This window comes from Sus scrofa, chromosome X (genome assembly GCF_000003025.6).
Source record: "Sus scrofa isolate TJ Tabasco breed Duroc chromosome X, Sscrofa11.1, whole genome shotgun sequence".
NCBI classification, from domain to species: Eukaryota; Metazoa; Chordata; class Mammalia; order Artiodactyla; family Suidae; genus Sus; species Sus scrofa.
Genome location: NC_010461.5, coordinates 10,592,111 through 10,607,209, shown reverse-complemented (window position 1 = coordinate 10,607,209; position 15,099 = coordinate 10,592,111). Strand labels below are relative to the sequence as shown.

Here is a 15,099-nt window from a genome sequence, read left to right as displayed (position 1 = left end):
TGAGCTTGATACTAATCATGCCGGGATTTTTATATCTAAATAGAATTGGAGTATACTCAGAAGACCAGAGGCTTTTTCAATCTGATCCTCTGAAATCCTCCACCAGAAATCGAATTGAGTGGTTCTCAGTTGTCTGGTGATTCTATAGCAATGGAAAATCTAATAAATACTGATGTCTGTGAACCAGCCCCAGAGATTCAGATTTAATTCATCTGTGGTAGGATGCGGGCATCTGTACGTTTTAAAAGCTCCCCGGGGGATTCTGATGTGCAGCCAGGCTGAGAACCACTGCTCTGAAGTGTCTGGGGTTTAAATGACGGATCTAACGAATTAAACCTCAAGGCTGAACACACTGGGCTTCCTGGACATCTGCATGAAGTCTCTTGCTCTCTCCCACGCTCTGACTCCCTTGTTCTTTTGCTCTCTCGCTCTTTCTTCTATTTATCCAATAAATTGCTATGGAGTGACTCTGCTGTTTTTCAGCCAATCAGGTAGGAAGTGAGATCCTGAGAGTTCACATTGAAGCAACCTGAGATCTTTAAAACCCAGGCTGTACGTAGTAGGGTGAATCACAAATTGTGAAAGGGGGAGACGAGCCATTGGGTTTCCTGTCCTACGTCAGCTTGGGTTGTGTGAGTGGCCTTGTTCATGGGAGGGGACAGAAGGAGCCCGGAGAAAACACTGCCATACTGGGACTTGCCAAACCTTCATCAAGTTGCACTCTCAGAATCAGGTATGGACCCAGTGCAATCACATCTGACTCCCACGTGGTGGATGCCCCAGAACCAGTAAGCATCCTGTGAGGCACTGAGCTGGGCAGCTCCTTCTTTTGTTGTTGTTGTTTTTTGTTTGTTTGTTTGTTTTGGCTGTGCCCAGAACACGTGGAAGTTCCTGGGCCAGGGATCAAATCCAAGCCCCAGCAGCAACCCAAGCCACTGCAGTCATAATTCCAGGTTCTTAACCCGCTGCCCCGCAGGGAACTCCTTCTTGTGACTCTCAAGGAGCCATGACTCTCAAGAGGCTGTGACTCTCAGACTGAGGGGCCCTAGTCTCAGTCACATAAAAGTGGTCTTTACATAAGATCTTCCTGGCATGAGGTGAGTCAGTCGGGGTACTTCTTCAAAAGTCAACCTCTGATTGTAAGTTCCAGGATGGCTGGGTTCCTGTTTCCCGCCCCTCACTGCCCCTCCCAGAGACAGCCAACCAGCCAATGCTCAGTGAGTATAGAAGAAATACCATCCAGCGCCTCAATATTTCAAGAAACCACTGAAGCCCCATGATTGGCTTATTTGCAGCATCAGAAATGGTTAATCCGGAGACACATAAGCCCTGAGGTTTCTTCTACTAGCTGTCTTACTTTGGTTTTTGGGCCATGCCTGGCTGCGTGTGGAAGTTCCTGGACCGGGGACTGAACCTGTACCACAGCAGTGACAACACTGGATCCTTAACCCACTGAGTCACCAGGGAGTTCCCCACTGGCCTTCTTGGAGCTGTGAGATACGAAGCACAAGGGCACAAGAGAAAAGACTGAAATAACATGGGCACCTTCCTGGTGCCATGTTGCTCCGCTGGGAAGTAGTGATGAGCCAGGAGGTCACAGAGGACCTTGAGTTGCAGGCCCCTCACTTAGCTACACCCATCATCTCCTTGACAGCTGGCATGTCTGCCTGAGTCTGATGAATATTACTTTGAAAGCTCTGAGAGCGGCAGTTCTCCCAGAGCTGTGTTATCCTGGGAGCTGATTCCATTGGTCGTCCACTCGACTTTGATTGCTACAATTAGGGCCTCAACCATCATGAGGATGAAAGAAGTAAAAATCCGGTCAGATCATGATACTTTTCAGAAAACATCAAATAGAAAAATTGTGCCATGCCTTTTATCTCAGTGCCTTGGGCCCTCCCCCCCTCCACTATTTCTTTTATCTTTGTTAAGAATTTTATGCTAAAAAAAAAAAAGTTCCAAGGAAATGCTGTTTCCACTGTCTCTGAAACTGGAAGAACCTAATCCTAAGGCTTCTGCTGGAAGGAAGCCCTGTTTCTATTTTCATTGGAAGGTTCTGAAAGCAAGATAATGAGGATTTCTCAAGGCCATGATGTTCTTTTCCCCTCTTGCCCCGCATAAAATCAGCTGATTCTCACACAGTACATTTGGTGTAATTCCATGAAATAGATACATTTCATGGAACCTTTTCTTACAGCATCAATTCTTGCTACTTTTGGAATGTGCCGTTCCCCCAACAGACAACATAGCCTTTAATTATATCACACGGCCCTACTCAAGGCCCCATGTGCCAGGGCAGAACCACAAGATCGCCAGTGGGGCTTCTTGACATCCATACTCATTTCTAGATCGGGTAACACACCAGCTTTTCAGCTCCCAATTTCTGTTTTTGCGTTGGATTTTGGTTTTAAGTGTCTGCCAGAAATAAGCCAGCATTTTTGCAGGGTGGGAGGCTGTAGTTTTAGGAAACGCTGCCCTGATGAGGTTTAGGAATACTATCAGAGCAGTGCATTGGTTTCCTTCTTCTGATACTGAATTTAGTTCTGAGATTTCAGACTATTTGAATCAGCCTAAATTAAACAGAGACCTATATAGACTTGCAGACATTGTTAATTGCGATAATACTAATATTGTGCACCAGGCATTCATAGGCACAAAAATCTACCATCTACTGTTCTAAGCAGATAAAAATTTCCCAAACCTCACTTGGCCAAAAGTTACACAATGAAAAAAAAAAAAAAAGACAAATGTAAGAGATGAAAAAGAACCAAACAATTAATTCTGCCCTTCCTACTTTTTGCTATTCTTTGAGTTCTGTGACTGTCATTTTTCTTCTTGTCATTAAGTGGGGAGGATAGAAGATTTGAAAAAAAAAAGAGAGAGAGAGAGAGAGAAAAGACACAAATGGAAAGCAGAGACACAGGAAAGGAAGAGGCAGAAAGGAAGAGCCAAGAAGTGAGGCGACAGAGGCAGCGGCCCCCAGGCCTGCTGTTCCCCTCCTCTGCCAGCAGCCCTGCCAACTGTGGCAATGCACAACCGTAGGAGATGCTTTGAGCTGACCCAGCAGCATCACCCATAAGGTAACTCACTTCAACAAACACTTAAAGATGCCCTTCTTTGTATAGAAGAAACAACAGCCTCGGGCCTTAGGAACTTGCAGGGAGATAGAGAGACAAGGGGTTAACAGAGAAAACAATCTGAGGGAGCAGAGAGTTAAGTACTGAGTTGTATGGAAGACCAGGATATTCTGGGGATGGGAGACTGAGGCAAACTGTGTGGGCTGATGGAGGTCTGGGGAAGATACAGGAGAGAGGTGGGGTTGATCAAACTTGAGCCTGGGTGGCATGGATGTGTGCAGACAGCAAAGAAGGGGAAGAACCTTCTAGATCCATCTTTCTCCTAACACTGCTTCATTATGTGGCAGGGGCCTTTGGTGGGCAGCATCCCTACTTTTCTTCAGATGCTCAGCTCTCATTTTTAATCAACATGCATAGATGTGTCTTTAGTGAAAGAATTGGCATGTTTCTTCAGGAAGGACTATTTGTTGAAAACATGGAATATTCCTATTTCCTGTCCGTGGGGGGCTAATTTCCTGACAGATCTTATTATTCTTTTTTTCCATTAAGCCTTGATTCTGCAGTGGATTTCACCTGGCTCAATTAACGAACTCATCCTCCCATTTGGGGTATTACATTGTTGTTTGCAAGACGATCTTGCCAAAATGTGGATGATTTATTACTTCTTTCTTCCATTCCTCCATCTCTGGAGATCTATGTTTAGGTAGGAAGGCTAAGAGGGCACAGGAGAGAGAAAGTAAACTCTGATTTGTGGTGTTGGTTCCATTTCACTTACTGTAAGAATCAGGCCCTCAGAATCAGGTGAACAAATGGTCTGCTTCTGCTCTCGGACTCCATTGAAAAATGTTGCTTAATGCCTGGATTTAACACACACACACCGGAAATTTATGGTTGAAATAAGACCAAAAGCAAATGTAAGTGCAGCTGCTTTTATGTATAGACTAAAAAAGGTATACCAGTGAAGACAACCCACAGAAATAAGGTGAGATATTTGCAAATAATTTATTTGATAAGAGACTTGAATCCAAGATAGAGTTTTTTTAAAAGCCTCTTATAACTCAGTAATAAGAAGACAGATAGCCCAGCTAGGAAAAATGGGCAAAAGATTTGGATAGATATTTCCTCAAAGAGAGAGACAAATGGCCAATAGATACTGAGAGATGGTCAACAGCATGAACCGTGAGAGAAATGCATAGCAAAAGCACAATCAGATACCACTTCACACCTACTAAGGTAGCTGTAATATAAAAGATAGACATTAACAAGTGTTGTTGAAGATGGAGAGAAAACAGAACCCTCATACAATGCTGGTAGGAATGGAAAATTGTACAGCCACTTTGGAAAAGAGCCTGGCAGTTCCTCAAAAAGTTAAACAAAAGCTATCATATGACCCAGCAATTCTACTTCTAGGGATTACGCAAGAGAAATGTCAACATACGTCTACACAGAAACTTGTACATGCATGTTCCTATCAACATTGCTCATAATAGCCCCAAACTGGAAACAACCCAAATGTCCATCAACAGATGAATAGATAAATAAAATGTGGCCTCTCTATACAATGAAACATTATTCAGCCATAAAAAAGGAAATATTGACACATGCTACAATGTGGATGAACCTTGAAAACCTTATGCTGAAAGAAGCCAATCACAAAAGGTCACATATTGGATGAGTCAGTGCATATGAAATATCCAGAATATGCAAATCTCTAGAGACAAAAAATACATTAATGACTGTCTAGGGGGTGAGGGTTGAGAACCTTGAGGGTCAATTGGAAGTGACTGCTCTTTGGTCTAGAGATTTTTTTAGACATGATAAAAATGTTATAAAAATGTTAATTTAGTGGTGATGATTACTAGTTAAAACCCCTGAAACTTTAAACTTTTAAAAAAAGGGGGAGTTCCCACTGTAGCACAGTAGGATTGGTGGCATCTCTGCAGTGCTAGGACGCAGGTTTGGTCCCCGGCCAGGCACAGTGGGTTAAAGGATATGGTGTTGCAGCAGCTGTGCATAGGTCGCAACTGCTGCTCAGATCTGATTCCCGGCCTGGGGACTCTGTATGTGTCCGGCTAGCAAAAAAAGAGAAAAGAAAAATTAAAAAGCAGAGGCAGAAAAAAACCCCTAAAACGTTTGTCCCACTTTTGCTTTCTGACAGGTGTGAAAAATGAAGGGACAAAATCAAATGTGATCCATCAAAACATTTAAAATCGGTGCCCATCTAGTTCCACGAACTAGTCCTATAGATAATCAACGGGGTGAACATAGGTTGTAACTCACTTTGTTGTGGAATGATACTGACAACTGAGAATACTGTCTTAGAAGACAAGAAGCCCAGGTTGGGAGCGAGTGGTCCCTCCCAGCTGTGTCATTGGGCATCTCCCAGAGACAGACTCATTTTCACAAGCTGAACCAAGGCTGAGCTTTTCAAGAGAGAGGTGAGACACTATCAGTCTGTTGTAGAATCTAGATGAAAAAGATTAGATTTCTGGGCTCCCCAAACAAAGTCCCAGTTAACACACACACACCCTCATTCACTCAAACCATGGACCACTGATTTCTTAAAACGTGCCTTTCTGAGTGTTTATTACCAAGCCACCAGTAATTCCACTTTTGGAAATCATTCTAAAGAAATAGTCTTCAATTTAGACAAAACGTATATGACCACAAAGACATTCATCACAATATTCCTTAGATTAGTGAAAAATTGCCTCAGTTTGGGGAACGGCGAAATTAATCATTCCATTTTCATAAAACCATTGAAGTAATGATGGTAAAATTGTGGGTTTTGAGACTATGTTCAGTGCTAAAGCTTTTTAAAAAACGAAGAGTGTGATGTGGAAATCCAGTGTAGGTGTGAGGAAGTGTACACAGATAAAAATAGCAGTGACATTAGGGCTTTGGGAGGGCAGGTGATCTTTTTCCCCATTTTTCCATAATGAGCTTTTATTACTTTTAAGATAAAATACTTTAACATTTAAAATCATTTTAAGAATTAAAATGGTGGTTTTTCCTCATAGAAAAGAATTATAACTATGAACTACTTCCTGCCTGTATGCCTGTATTTTCTGTTGCATGCAAATCACATACAATCCTGACAGCAGGTCTGGGATGGGTCTGAGACTTTGTATCTCTAACGAACTCCCACGTGATGCTGGTGTTGCTGGTCCATGCACCACACTCTGAGTGGCAAAGTGCCTAAGAATTTCTTGAGAGAGAGTGTCTAAAAACCAAAACCAAGAGTCCCTATTGTGGTTCAGCAGTAACGAATATGACTAGTATCCATGAGGATGTAGGTTCTATCCCTGGCTTTGCTCAGTGGATTAAGGATCTGGCATTGCCGTGACCTGCGGTGTGGGTCTCAGACCCAGCTCAGATCTGAAGATGCTGTGGCTGCAGCTCTGATTCGACCCCTAGCCCGGGAACTTCCATATGCTGCAGGTGTGGCCCTAAAAAGCACAAAAAAAAAAAAAAAAAAAAAAAAAAAAAAAAAAAAAAAAAGATTGTCAAGGTCAGGAAGAGCTCCCTGTAAATGAGTAAAGCACCCCGGACAGCCAAACTTCCTCCTAAGCTTCCCCCTCCGCCCAAAGAATATGCCTTTATTCAAGTACATAGGCTGGAGAATATGTTGGTTTTCCATATCATTATACACCACATTTAAATTAAAAAAAAAAATTGGCGAGAATACTTAAGAGTGAACCAAAAGGCCTTTTTTTTTTGTCCCTGTTAAGTGACCTGAGTTCAGTTCACATATCCCTGAAACCAGAGCATGATTTCCCTTTCTGTAAATTGCCTCTCAGCTGTTGGTTTCCACAGAATAATGCAATCGAGAGTCAGAAGCCCTTTTCTGTGGAATGTACAATACTTGCAAGCTCTCTCCTCAGGGCTTTCGTCAGGTGATAACTCACCTGAACCTTTTCTGGGCCATCTCCTAAACTCAAATGTGGAGAAACTTTTTTCCTTAGCACCCCTCGGGTTGCTTGTGGACATTGTGTGCTGCTTGTGGAATTGCCACACTGTTTGCATATGTGTTGTATGCATTACCTATCACTACCCTTGCATGCTTCCATAAATGTAGTGCCTTAAAACAGCACCAGTTTATTATCTTACAGTTTGGAGGTCAGAAGTCTAAAATGAAGGTGCTGTGTTCCTTCTAGAGGCTTCGGGTGGGGAAGCATCCTTCCTCTCTTGTCAGAGAGCAGCCTTCCAACCTCTGCTTCTGTCCTTATATCTCCTTTGTCTGCCTGACCGTCCCATCAGCATGGTTAGAGGCTCTGGGAATGAGGACGGGGACATCTTTGGGGGCTGCGGGCATTACTCAGGCTCACAGGGTGGTCTAGTCACAGCCCATAGCTACTTGCCTCTTGTTGAGTTTATTTTTTTTTCTTTCTGTTAATAGCTTGAATGACACCTAGGCTTAGTCATAGTCAAAGCTATCAACCTGAGAGTAGTGTTTTGTTGATTCATGTAAGCACATGGTGTCAGTTTTTCCATATAACTAATGACCACAGACTTAGTGGCTTAAAATAATGTAGATTTGTTTCTCATAGTTTCTGTAGGTCAGGAGTGCAGGCATGGCATAGCGGAATTCTCTGCCTTGGGTCTCACAGGCTGAAATCAAAATGTTAGCAGGCCTGTCTTCCTTGCTGAAGGCTCTGGGGAAGAACATGCTTGCAAGTTCATTCATTGAAGTTGTTGGCTGAATTCAGTTCTTTGTGGTTGTTGGACTGAGATGCCCATTCTGCATTGGCTGTCAGCTGGGAGCTCCCTCTCAGTTCTGTAAGGTGGCCCACATTTATTCTCAACCAGCCTCCACCAATGGCAAAGCGAGTCCTTCTCAGGACTCCAATGTCTCTGCCTTCTTCTGCCTTCCTCTTCTCCCACCAGCCGGAGAAATCTCTGCTTTGAAGGGTTTATGTTAGAGAAGACTACCCAGGTAATGTCCCTTTTCCAGGTCAGCTGGGCCACATAGCATCACACAACCCTGAGAGTGACAGCTCATCACACTCACAGCTTCCTGGGACTAGGGAATGTGGAATCTTGTGGCGGGGGGGGGGTGTATTTTAAGAATTCTCTTTCACACACACACACACGCAGCTCTGCACCCTCTCACCCCCTCATTTGGTAAGTAACAAAAGGAAGCCTCAGGAGGAATGACTCACTCTAGCAGGTGCTCTTGGCCCCCCATATCCCTGGGGTCTGACCTTTTCACCGTCCACTGGCCAATTTCCTATGGCCACTATCCACAGCTCTTTGCCTGAGGCCTTTCTCCAAAGCCAAGAAAAGATGACTCTGTCTGTATCTGCGGAACTATCACTCCCCCAGAGCAGCCCCATACCAGTGACTGAGTAGCTGGTGGATAACTACCCCAGCTCCCTCACTCAGCCCTTGGGCTAGATCCCGTGAGACATACATTTTCCACCAGGGCCATGTGATCCTGGCACCAGCAGCATTAGACTCCAGACCGGCAACGTCATCCCATCACCCCAAGCTTGTGAGAATACAGATTCCTGGGCCCCACCCCAGACTGGCTGAATCGGGGCCTATGTTTTAACAAGCCTTCCAGGTGATTCTGATGTCCATTACAATGTGAGAAGCACTAATTGGACCAGAAAGGATCCATTGCTGAACCACAGCAAAGCCATCTTCTGTGTGGCTTTACAGTCAGAATGGCTGCCTTGCCCGGCTCTCCTCTCTTGTCAGCTGTGTGAGTGCGGGCAAGTTCCTCATGTACTCAGCGCCCTGGTCTCCTCATCTGACTGCACAATAGCAATGATCTAACAACCCTACTGCTCACAGAATTGCCTGAGGAATCAACAGGTCAATCCAGGTGAAGCGCCTAAGAACAGTGAAGTGCTCATTCAACGGGACCCTCAGGGAGGCCCCTCACTCACCTTTGGAGCTGCATGGGTTAATAGGATGCATAAGCATAATAGGACCATAAACACTGGTCCACTGGCTTGCAGGTGACAATTACATATTGACAAGGACCTTGTTAGACACTGCATGTGGCAGGCTGAATAACGCCCTCCCGCAAACTTGTCCACGTCCTACTCCTTGGAGGCTATGACTGTTACCTTATATGGCAAAAAGGACCTTGCAGTTATGATGGAATTAAAGATCTTGAAATAAGAAATTATCATGGGTTATCCTGGTGGGCTCAGTATAATCACAAGCGTCCTTATAAAAGTTGGGAGACAACTGATGTGACATCAGAAGTAGAGATCGGAGTAATACACTTTGAAGATGGAGGATGGAGGCCAAAGCCAACAAGAAATTGACAGGCAGCCACAGAGACACTGAAATGGACAAGGAAATGGATCCGCTCCAAGAGCTTCTGGAGGCAACACAGCCTTGCTGACTCCCTGACTTTATCTCAGTCAAACTGATTTTAGACTCCTAAGCTCCACAACTGTAAGAGAATGAATTTGTGTTGTTTTAAGCCACTAAACTTGTGGCGATTTGTTACAGCAGCAAGAGGAAGCTAACACTGTCTCTCTTAGTCCAGCATTAGCAAGCAGCAGAATCGCTCAAAGCTCCCAGCCCTACTTCCAAAGTGTGTGATTCAGAAGGTCCAGAATGAGGCTCTGATTCTGCATTTCTAACAAGCATGCCCAAGAGGCCAATGCTACTGGTTCCAGGTCCACTCTCTGAGTAGCAGTGGCTCAAGAAACTTGTTAAAAATCCATATTCCCAGGCAGATAACCTGATTCAGAAGGTTATAAACCAACCTTTTCACAAGCATCCCCAGCTGATTGTACGAAGTGGCTGCCAGTCACACTCAGGCACGCAGACTTGCCTTGAGTGGACCCAAGAGTGGGAAATCCTTCCTGTCTGGCAGGCCGTTGGCGAAGGGAGACATTGTGGCCCCCTCACACCTACCAGTTCATCATTTCATCACACAGAGGGTCACCTACTGTCCTTTTCAATCAGTTAACCTGAATGATCCTCACATAGGACCAAAGCCACCAGGGCTTTGCCCCCTGGCAACCCAGACAGGATATTCACAGAGTGCAGACAACCCCTTCTAGTGACCACTGGACAAACACCATCACTTGGACTCATCCTCCAGAAAAGCAGAAAGGGCTGGCACAAGTCCACCCATGGTGGAGTTCCTATTGTGGCTCAGTGGTAATGAATCCAACGAGTATCCTTGAGGACGTGGGATTGATCCCTGGCCTCATTCAGTGGGTTAAGGATCTGGCTTTGCCTTAAGCTGTGGCGTAGGTTGCAGATGTGGCTCGGATCCCAAGTTGCTGTGGCTATGGTGTAGGCCAGCAGCTGTAACTCCGATTTGACCCCTAGCCTGGGAACTTCCATATGCTGCAGGTCTGTCCCTAAAAGTCTAAAAAACAACCACCACAAAAATCACCCGTGGCAACGTTATCTCAGGCTCCATCCCAGGGAATGGCCTGAGAGGGCCCCCCAGCTCTCTCTGCTGTGTAGTCCTGGTCAACATGGAGGGAGCATGGCAGGAGTTGGGGAAACCTGCCAAGCGAAGCATGCCTTCAGCCTGGGGCTGGTGGGAATTGGAGGAGGAAATGGAAGCAAAAAAAAAAAAAAAAAATTTGAGGAGGTGGAGGAATAAGAAAAAGAAAATCAGAAAAAGACAGATTGAGAACAGTCAGTGATAATGAGTAAGATGTGGGAGCAGCAAAGCAGACAACTGCCGTGTGGTCCGAGCCAAGGACAGGGTGGGCGTGGGAGAGCAGTTGGTGGCTTCTGTCAAAGCAACCAGGCTGCACCAGGGTGCTCGTCCCCCACCTCACATGCCCCTTTCTATAGGCAAGGACGTACACACTCCCTGCCTCCTCTGTGGGCAACCATGGGCTCCTGGATGGTTTGACTTGGAAGAGAGACACAGCTCTCCAAAAGAAAACTGAAATGAATACTGGCTTTAGAACTCCACTCCAGAAATAAATCCCTGTTTCTTATGATACAAGGTTAATGAAATGATATAACCAAGAGAAACACCATTGGATGCTAAAAAAAAGGGGAAAGTTGTCCATATATATGTATACACACTTGTACCCATCTCTGCATAACCTCCACATACACAGAGTGGAAGTGGGAGAGCACTGTCCAGTGGAAAGGTGTTCTTGGGCCACACACATAAACTACAACGCACCAAGAAACAAAACCTTCTGAAGACACCAAGCAGAAGAACGGACGATAAGGTAGGATTTACCCATACCCGTCTACGCAGGGCCACTCTGCCTGCTATATCACTATTTATGGAACACGTACTGAAAGCAAGGCTCTGCACTACACTAAGTGCTTTAACTTATTGTATCTTCATGATAAATCTTCCAATAGAGGCATGATTGCTCTTCCATTGTATAGGGGTGGAAGGCTGCGTAAAGCAGATCAGGTCGCTCACTTGACGTCCCCATAGCGTCTCTGAAACCAGGAGCAGAATGTGAACCCAGGTCTACTTGACTTCAAACCCATGCTCTTAGCTGAATCACTGGGTCACACCTCTCAGCCGTGTGTATTTTGCTGGGACAAAGTGCCATCCACTGGCACCCTGTCACTGCTTGCTCTTCATTATAGGATGTAACATTTAACCTTTGCAAGGAGGGAGCCAGGCTGCAGTAGGCCAGCTGAAAGATGAGACAATGCAACAGGCATCAGGAAGAGGTGGGAAGACGCACCTCCAAGGGCTTAGCCCTGAAGACAGACCCAAGGGAGGCAAAGAAACCCTGTGCACAGCTGCTATGAAGAGAAAAAGGATCCTGGCTTTTTAAGACGCCCAATCTGCTCCCACCACCCACACAAGACTCCTTAAGAAAGTGGAAAGCAAATGTAGAGAGAGGATTAATCGTACCTCCACAGCCGCACGCCTACATATTTTTTTCTTGGCCCTTTGCTGTGGTATAAAGACATACACTCAAAGGTCGATTAGCAAATTGGCTCCTAAATGGCATTTTGCTTGATAAGTTTAAATCACAAAACTACTGTTTTCAATTGCCAGCATGGCAGGCAAACACAGGGAATTGTGAGAGGTAATGGGCGTGCTATTCAGTGGTGAAAAATAATGCCGTGCTTTATAATTGCCTCAGAATCAGTCATTTGACTATACAAAGAAAAAAATTAACTGAGATAAAATTCCCTTTTGAGGATGTAATTATGATTATTCTAAAGCCATCATTATTCATTTTACGTATTGGGAAATTGCTCCCCAAATATGACCTGTTCGGAGCTAGAGAGTGACTTCGGTGTAATTCTCTTAAAGGATTTTGTTTCTTTATCTCAAATTCAATTGCACTTTAAGAAATCAAAAGAAATGTAATGGTTTTTAGAATTCGAATTAAGGTTTTTGATTGCCTTGTTTAAAAAAAGGACATTATGTAGGTGGAATGATTTGCTAATATTTTAGCCTTGTATGTGCTATGCTTTTATTTGTGACCTACACAGCACAAAGGATATTTTTCAACTGATGACTAGAGAAAGAAAAGACAAAGACTGGAGAGAAGTCTGAATTTGGGCAGGTCTGATGGCAGAGATCTGCCTCTTCGTTTGCTTCTGCCTTTGACACGGAGCAAAAATTGAAAAGAAAGAACCACATGTAAAGCAGATACCATTTTAAAAAGGAAACTGAGAGTAAGTTGAATGTAGAAAAGAGAGAAATAGTGAGACGCTATTGCTGAACTCTGCCTCCCAACCCTGAAAGGAATCAGTTGTCTTCAGTTTGCAGATTGAGAAACTGAGGCTCAGCTAATAAAGGCCCAAGGCGAGGTTTGATCCCGGATCTGGCTGCTCTCTATGTCTTTTCATTCTTTCAGCAAACATCAGTGACATCAGTGAAGGACTAAGGACACAGGAGAAGAGGGAGAAGAGCCTAGCTGGTCCTTAGGACATCTCCAGGTGAGCTGGGAATGAACACCTGCTAGTCATCTAGCCTGAGTCCTGATTTCAAGCCTGTCAGATACATCAGTGGACTCTTCAGGGCTCTGTAGATATGATCACAGACCCTTTGGGTCAGTGAAGATGCACCAGGAGACAAGAGTCTCCATCTTGAATAAAGGGAAAGAGAGAGAGGGAGAGAGAGAGGTTTGACCAATCATAGCAATAATAAGAAAAATAGTAAGCCTAGAGTGAGGCAGAGCTTTATCTTAAACCATGTGTTTTCAAATACTCTCTTATTAGCCTTGTCAGAATTCCACAAGGTAGCTTGGCCCAGTAGTATTCCTGTCTGCATCTCAAGTATGAAACAGGTTCAAAGAAGTCAGGTCACTTGCTCAAAAGAAAACACCAGGTCACCTAGTCACTGCATCACACTTGTACCTGGAAGCTGACCTTGGTAGGTGGGATGGGAAATTGACAAGGAGTCATTGTGGGCTCTAGTCAACAAGTTCTAGTTGTAACCATCCACGAATGCTATACCAGTCCCAGTCTCAATGATCTCTTCTGCAAAATTTTGATAATGCTGACCTTGCCTACCTCTATTTCATGAACCCAGTGGTGGAATATTCAATGACATATAGAGTGCACCTACAAATGGAGAGTTACAATTAGGATGTCCAAGCATTTTTAAAAGAACGATATGATCATAGGGAACCAGCATATATTAAAGCTCAAGAGTTACCCCTCCCCTTCCCCCCGCCACATCCAACTTCATTGCTTTCCTGGATGAAGTTTCTAGATAGGTGAACAGGGCCAGATCCCATACCTTATGTGGATTTCAGGAAGAGCTGAAGCAGAGAGATAGCTGTTTACAGGAGAGGAGAGAAGGAGAGTCCTGAAACCGTATGGGCTCGTGAGAGCAGCAGAAATGGTTGCACTGCCAGGTGTTCCTTGACCTTGATTTCAATATGGCACAAGAACTTGTTCCTTCCCCATGAGGCAGTTTCTGGGCATTGAAATATGCAGGGGTTGCATAATTGCTACATCTGCTTCTCTTTCTGGGATTTAAATGGGCCTCGTTCACATTACATTTTGGAAATCACCCTGTTGACAGGTGCCTGCCCCAGCTGAGCAGCTGAATCAACCTAGAACTTTGTGTGTGCTAAACAGATGCTGGCCTTTTTCCACAACAGAAGTTGTTGTTTCCTTGTGGACAACATACTGAAATGTGTGCTGGGTATCAACACAATCAAGGATTACCCAGCTGGCTGAAAACAGTCACTCTCAGACAATGCTGATCAATGAGTTGAGGTCAACCTGAAGGAAGAAAGAGTGTCAGAATCAATATTTTTTTCCCTAAGATGAATAAAAATTGATAGTGTTCATCAAACCTAGTTGGGATAGCTAATATATTAGGTAGAAGAATCAAAACTTAGGATGATACATATAAGATGTCATATGTTTTATACAAACAATAATTTTAAAGATCCTCAGGATGAAAATTATATAGATTCAAATGCAGGAAATATTCATTTAATAAAAACCTGAGCATCTGTAGTTCCCACTATGGTGCAGCAGGTTAAGGATCCAGCACTGTCTCTGCAGTGGCTTGGGTGGCAGCTGTGGTTCAGAATTGATCCCTGGCCTAGGGCCTTTCATATGCCACGGGTGTGGCCAAAACAAAAAAAAACAAAAAAACTTGAACATCTGATACTTTCTTTGCATGGAGGTTAAGCAGTGATCAAGACTAACAACATTCCTGGCCACTTGGAACATCTATAGAGTGAAACTGAAATAAGAAATAAACATAGGGAGTTCTTGTCATGGCTCAGCAGTTAATGAACCCGACTGGCAGCGTTGAGGTTGCGGGTTTGATCCCTGCCCTTGCTCAGTGGTTTAAGGATCTGGCGTTGCCATGAGCTGTGGTGTAGGCCGGCAGCTACAGCTCCAATTCAACCCCTATCCTGGGAACCTCCATATGCTGTGGGTGTGGCCCTGAAAAGCAAAAAAAAAAAAAGAAAAGAAAAAATAAAAAAAAAAAAGAGAAACATAGCAGTTCCCGTTGTGGCACAGCAGAAATAATCCAACTAGTATCCATGAGGACATGGGTTCAATTCCTGGCCCTGCTCAGTGGGTTAAGGATCTGGCATTGCTGTGAGCTGTGGTGTAGGTTGCA

General features: G+C 44.4%; 1 long non-coding RNA gene across 1 annotated transcript in view; it reads left to right on the top strand.

The window, feature by feature from the left end:
• LOC106506899 overlaps window positions 1–14,435 on the top strand; it is a 49,180-nt gene extending 34,745 nt beyond the window's left edge. Inside the window, exon 4 of the long non-coding RNA XR_002340539.1 lies at window positions 12,863–14,435. This is a non-coding gene — a long non-coding RNA (uncharacterized LOC106506899). The remainder of the gene's footprint in view (window positions 1–12,862) is intronic.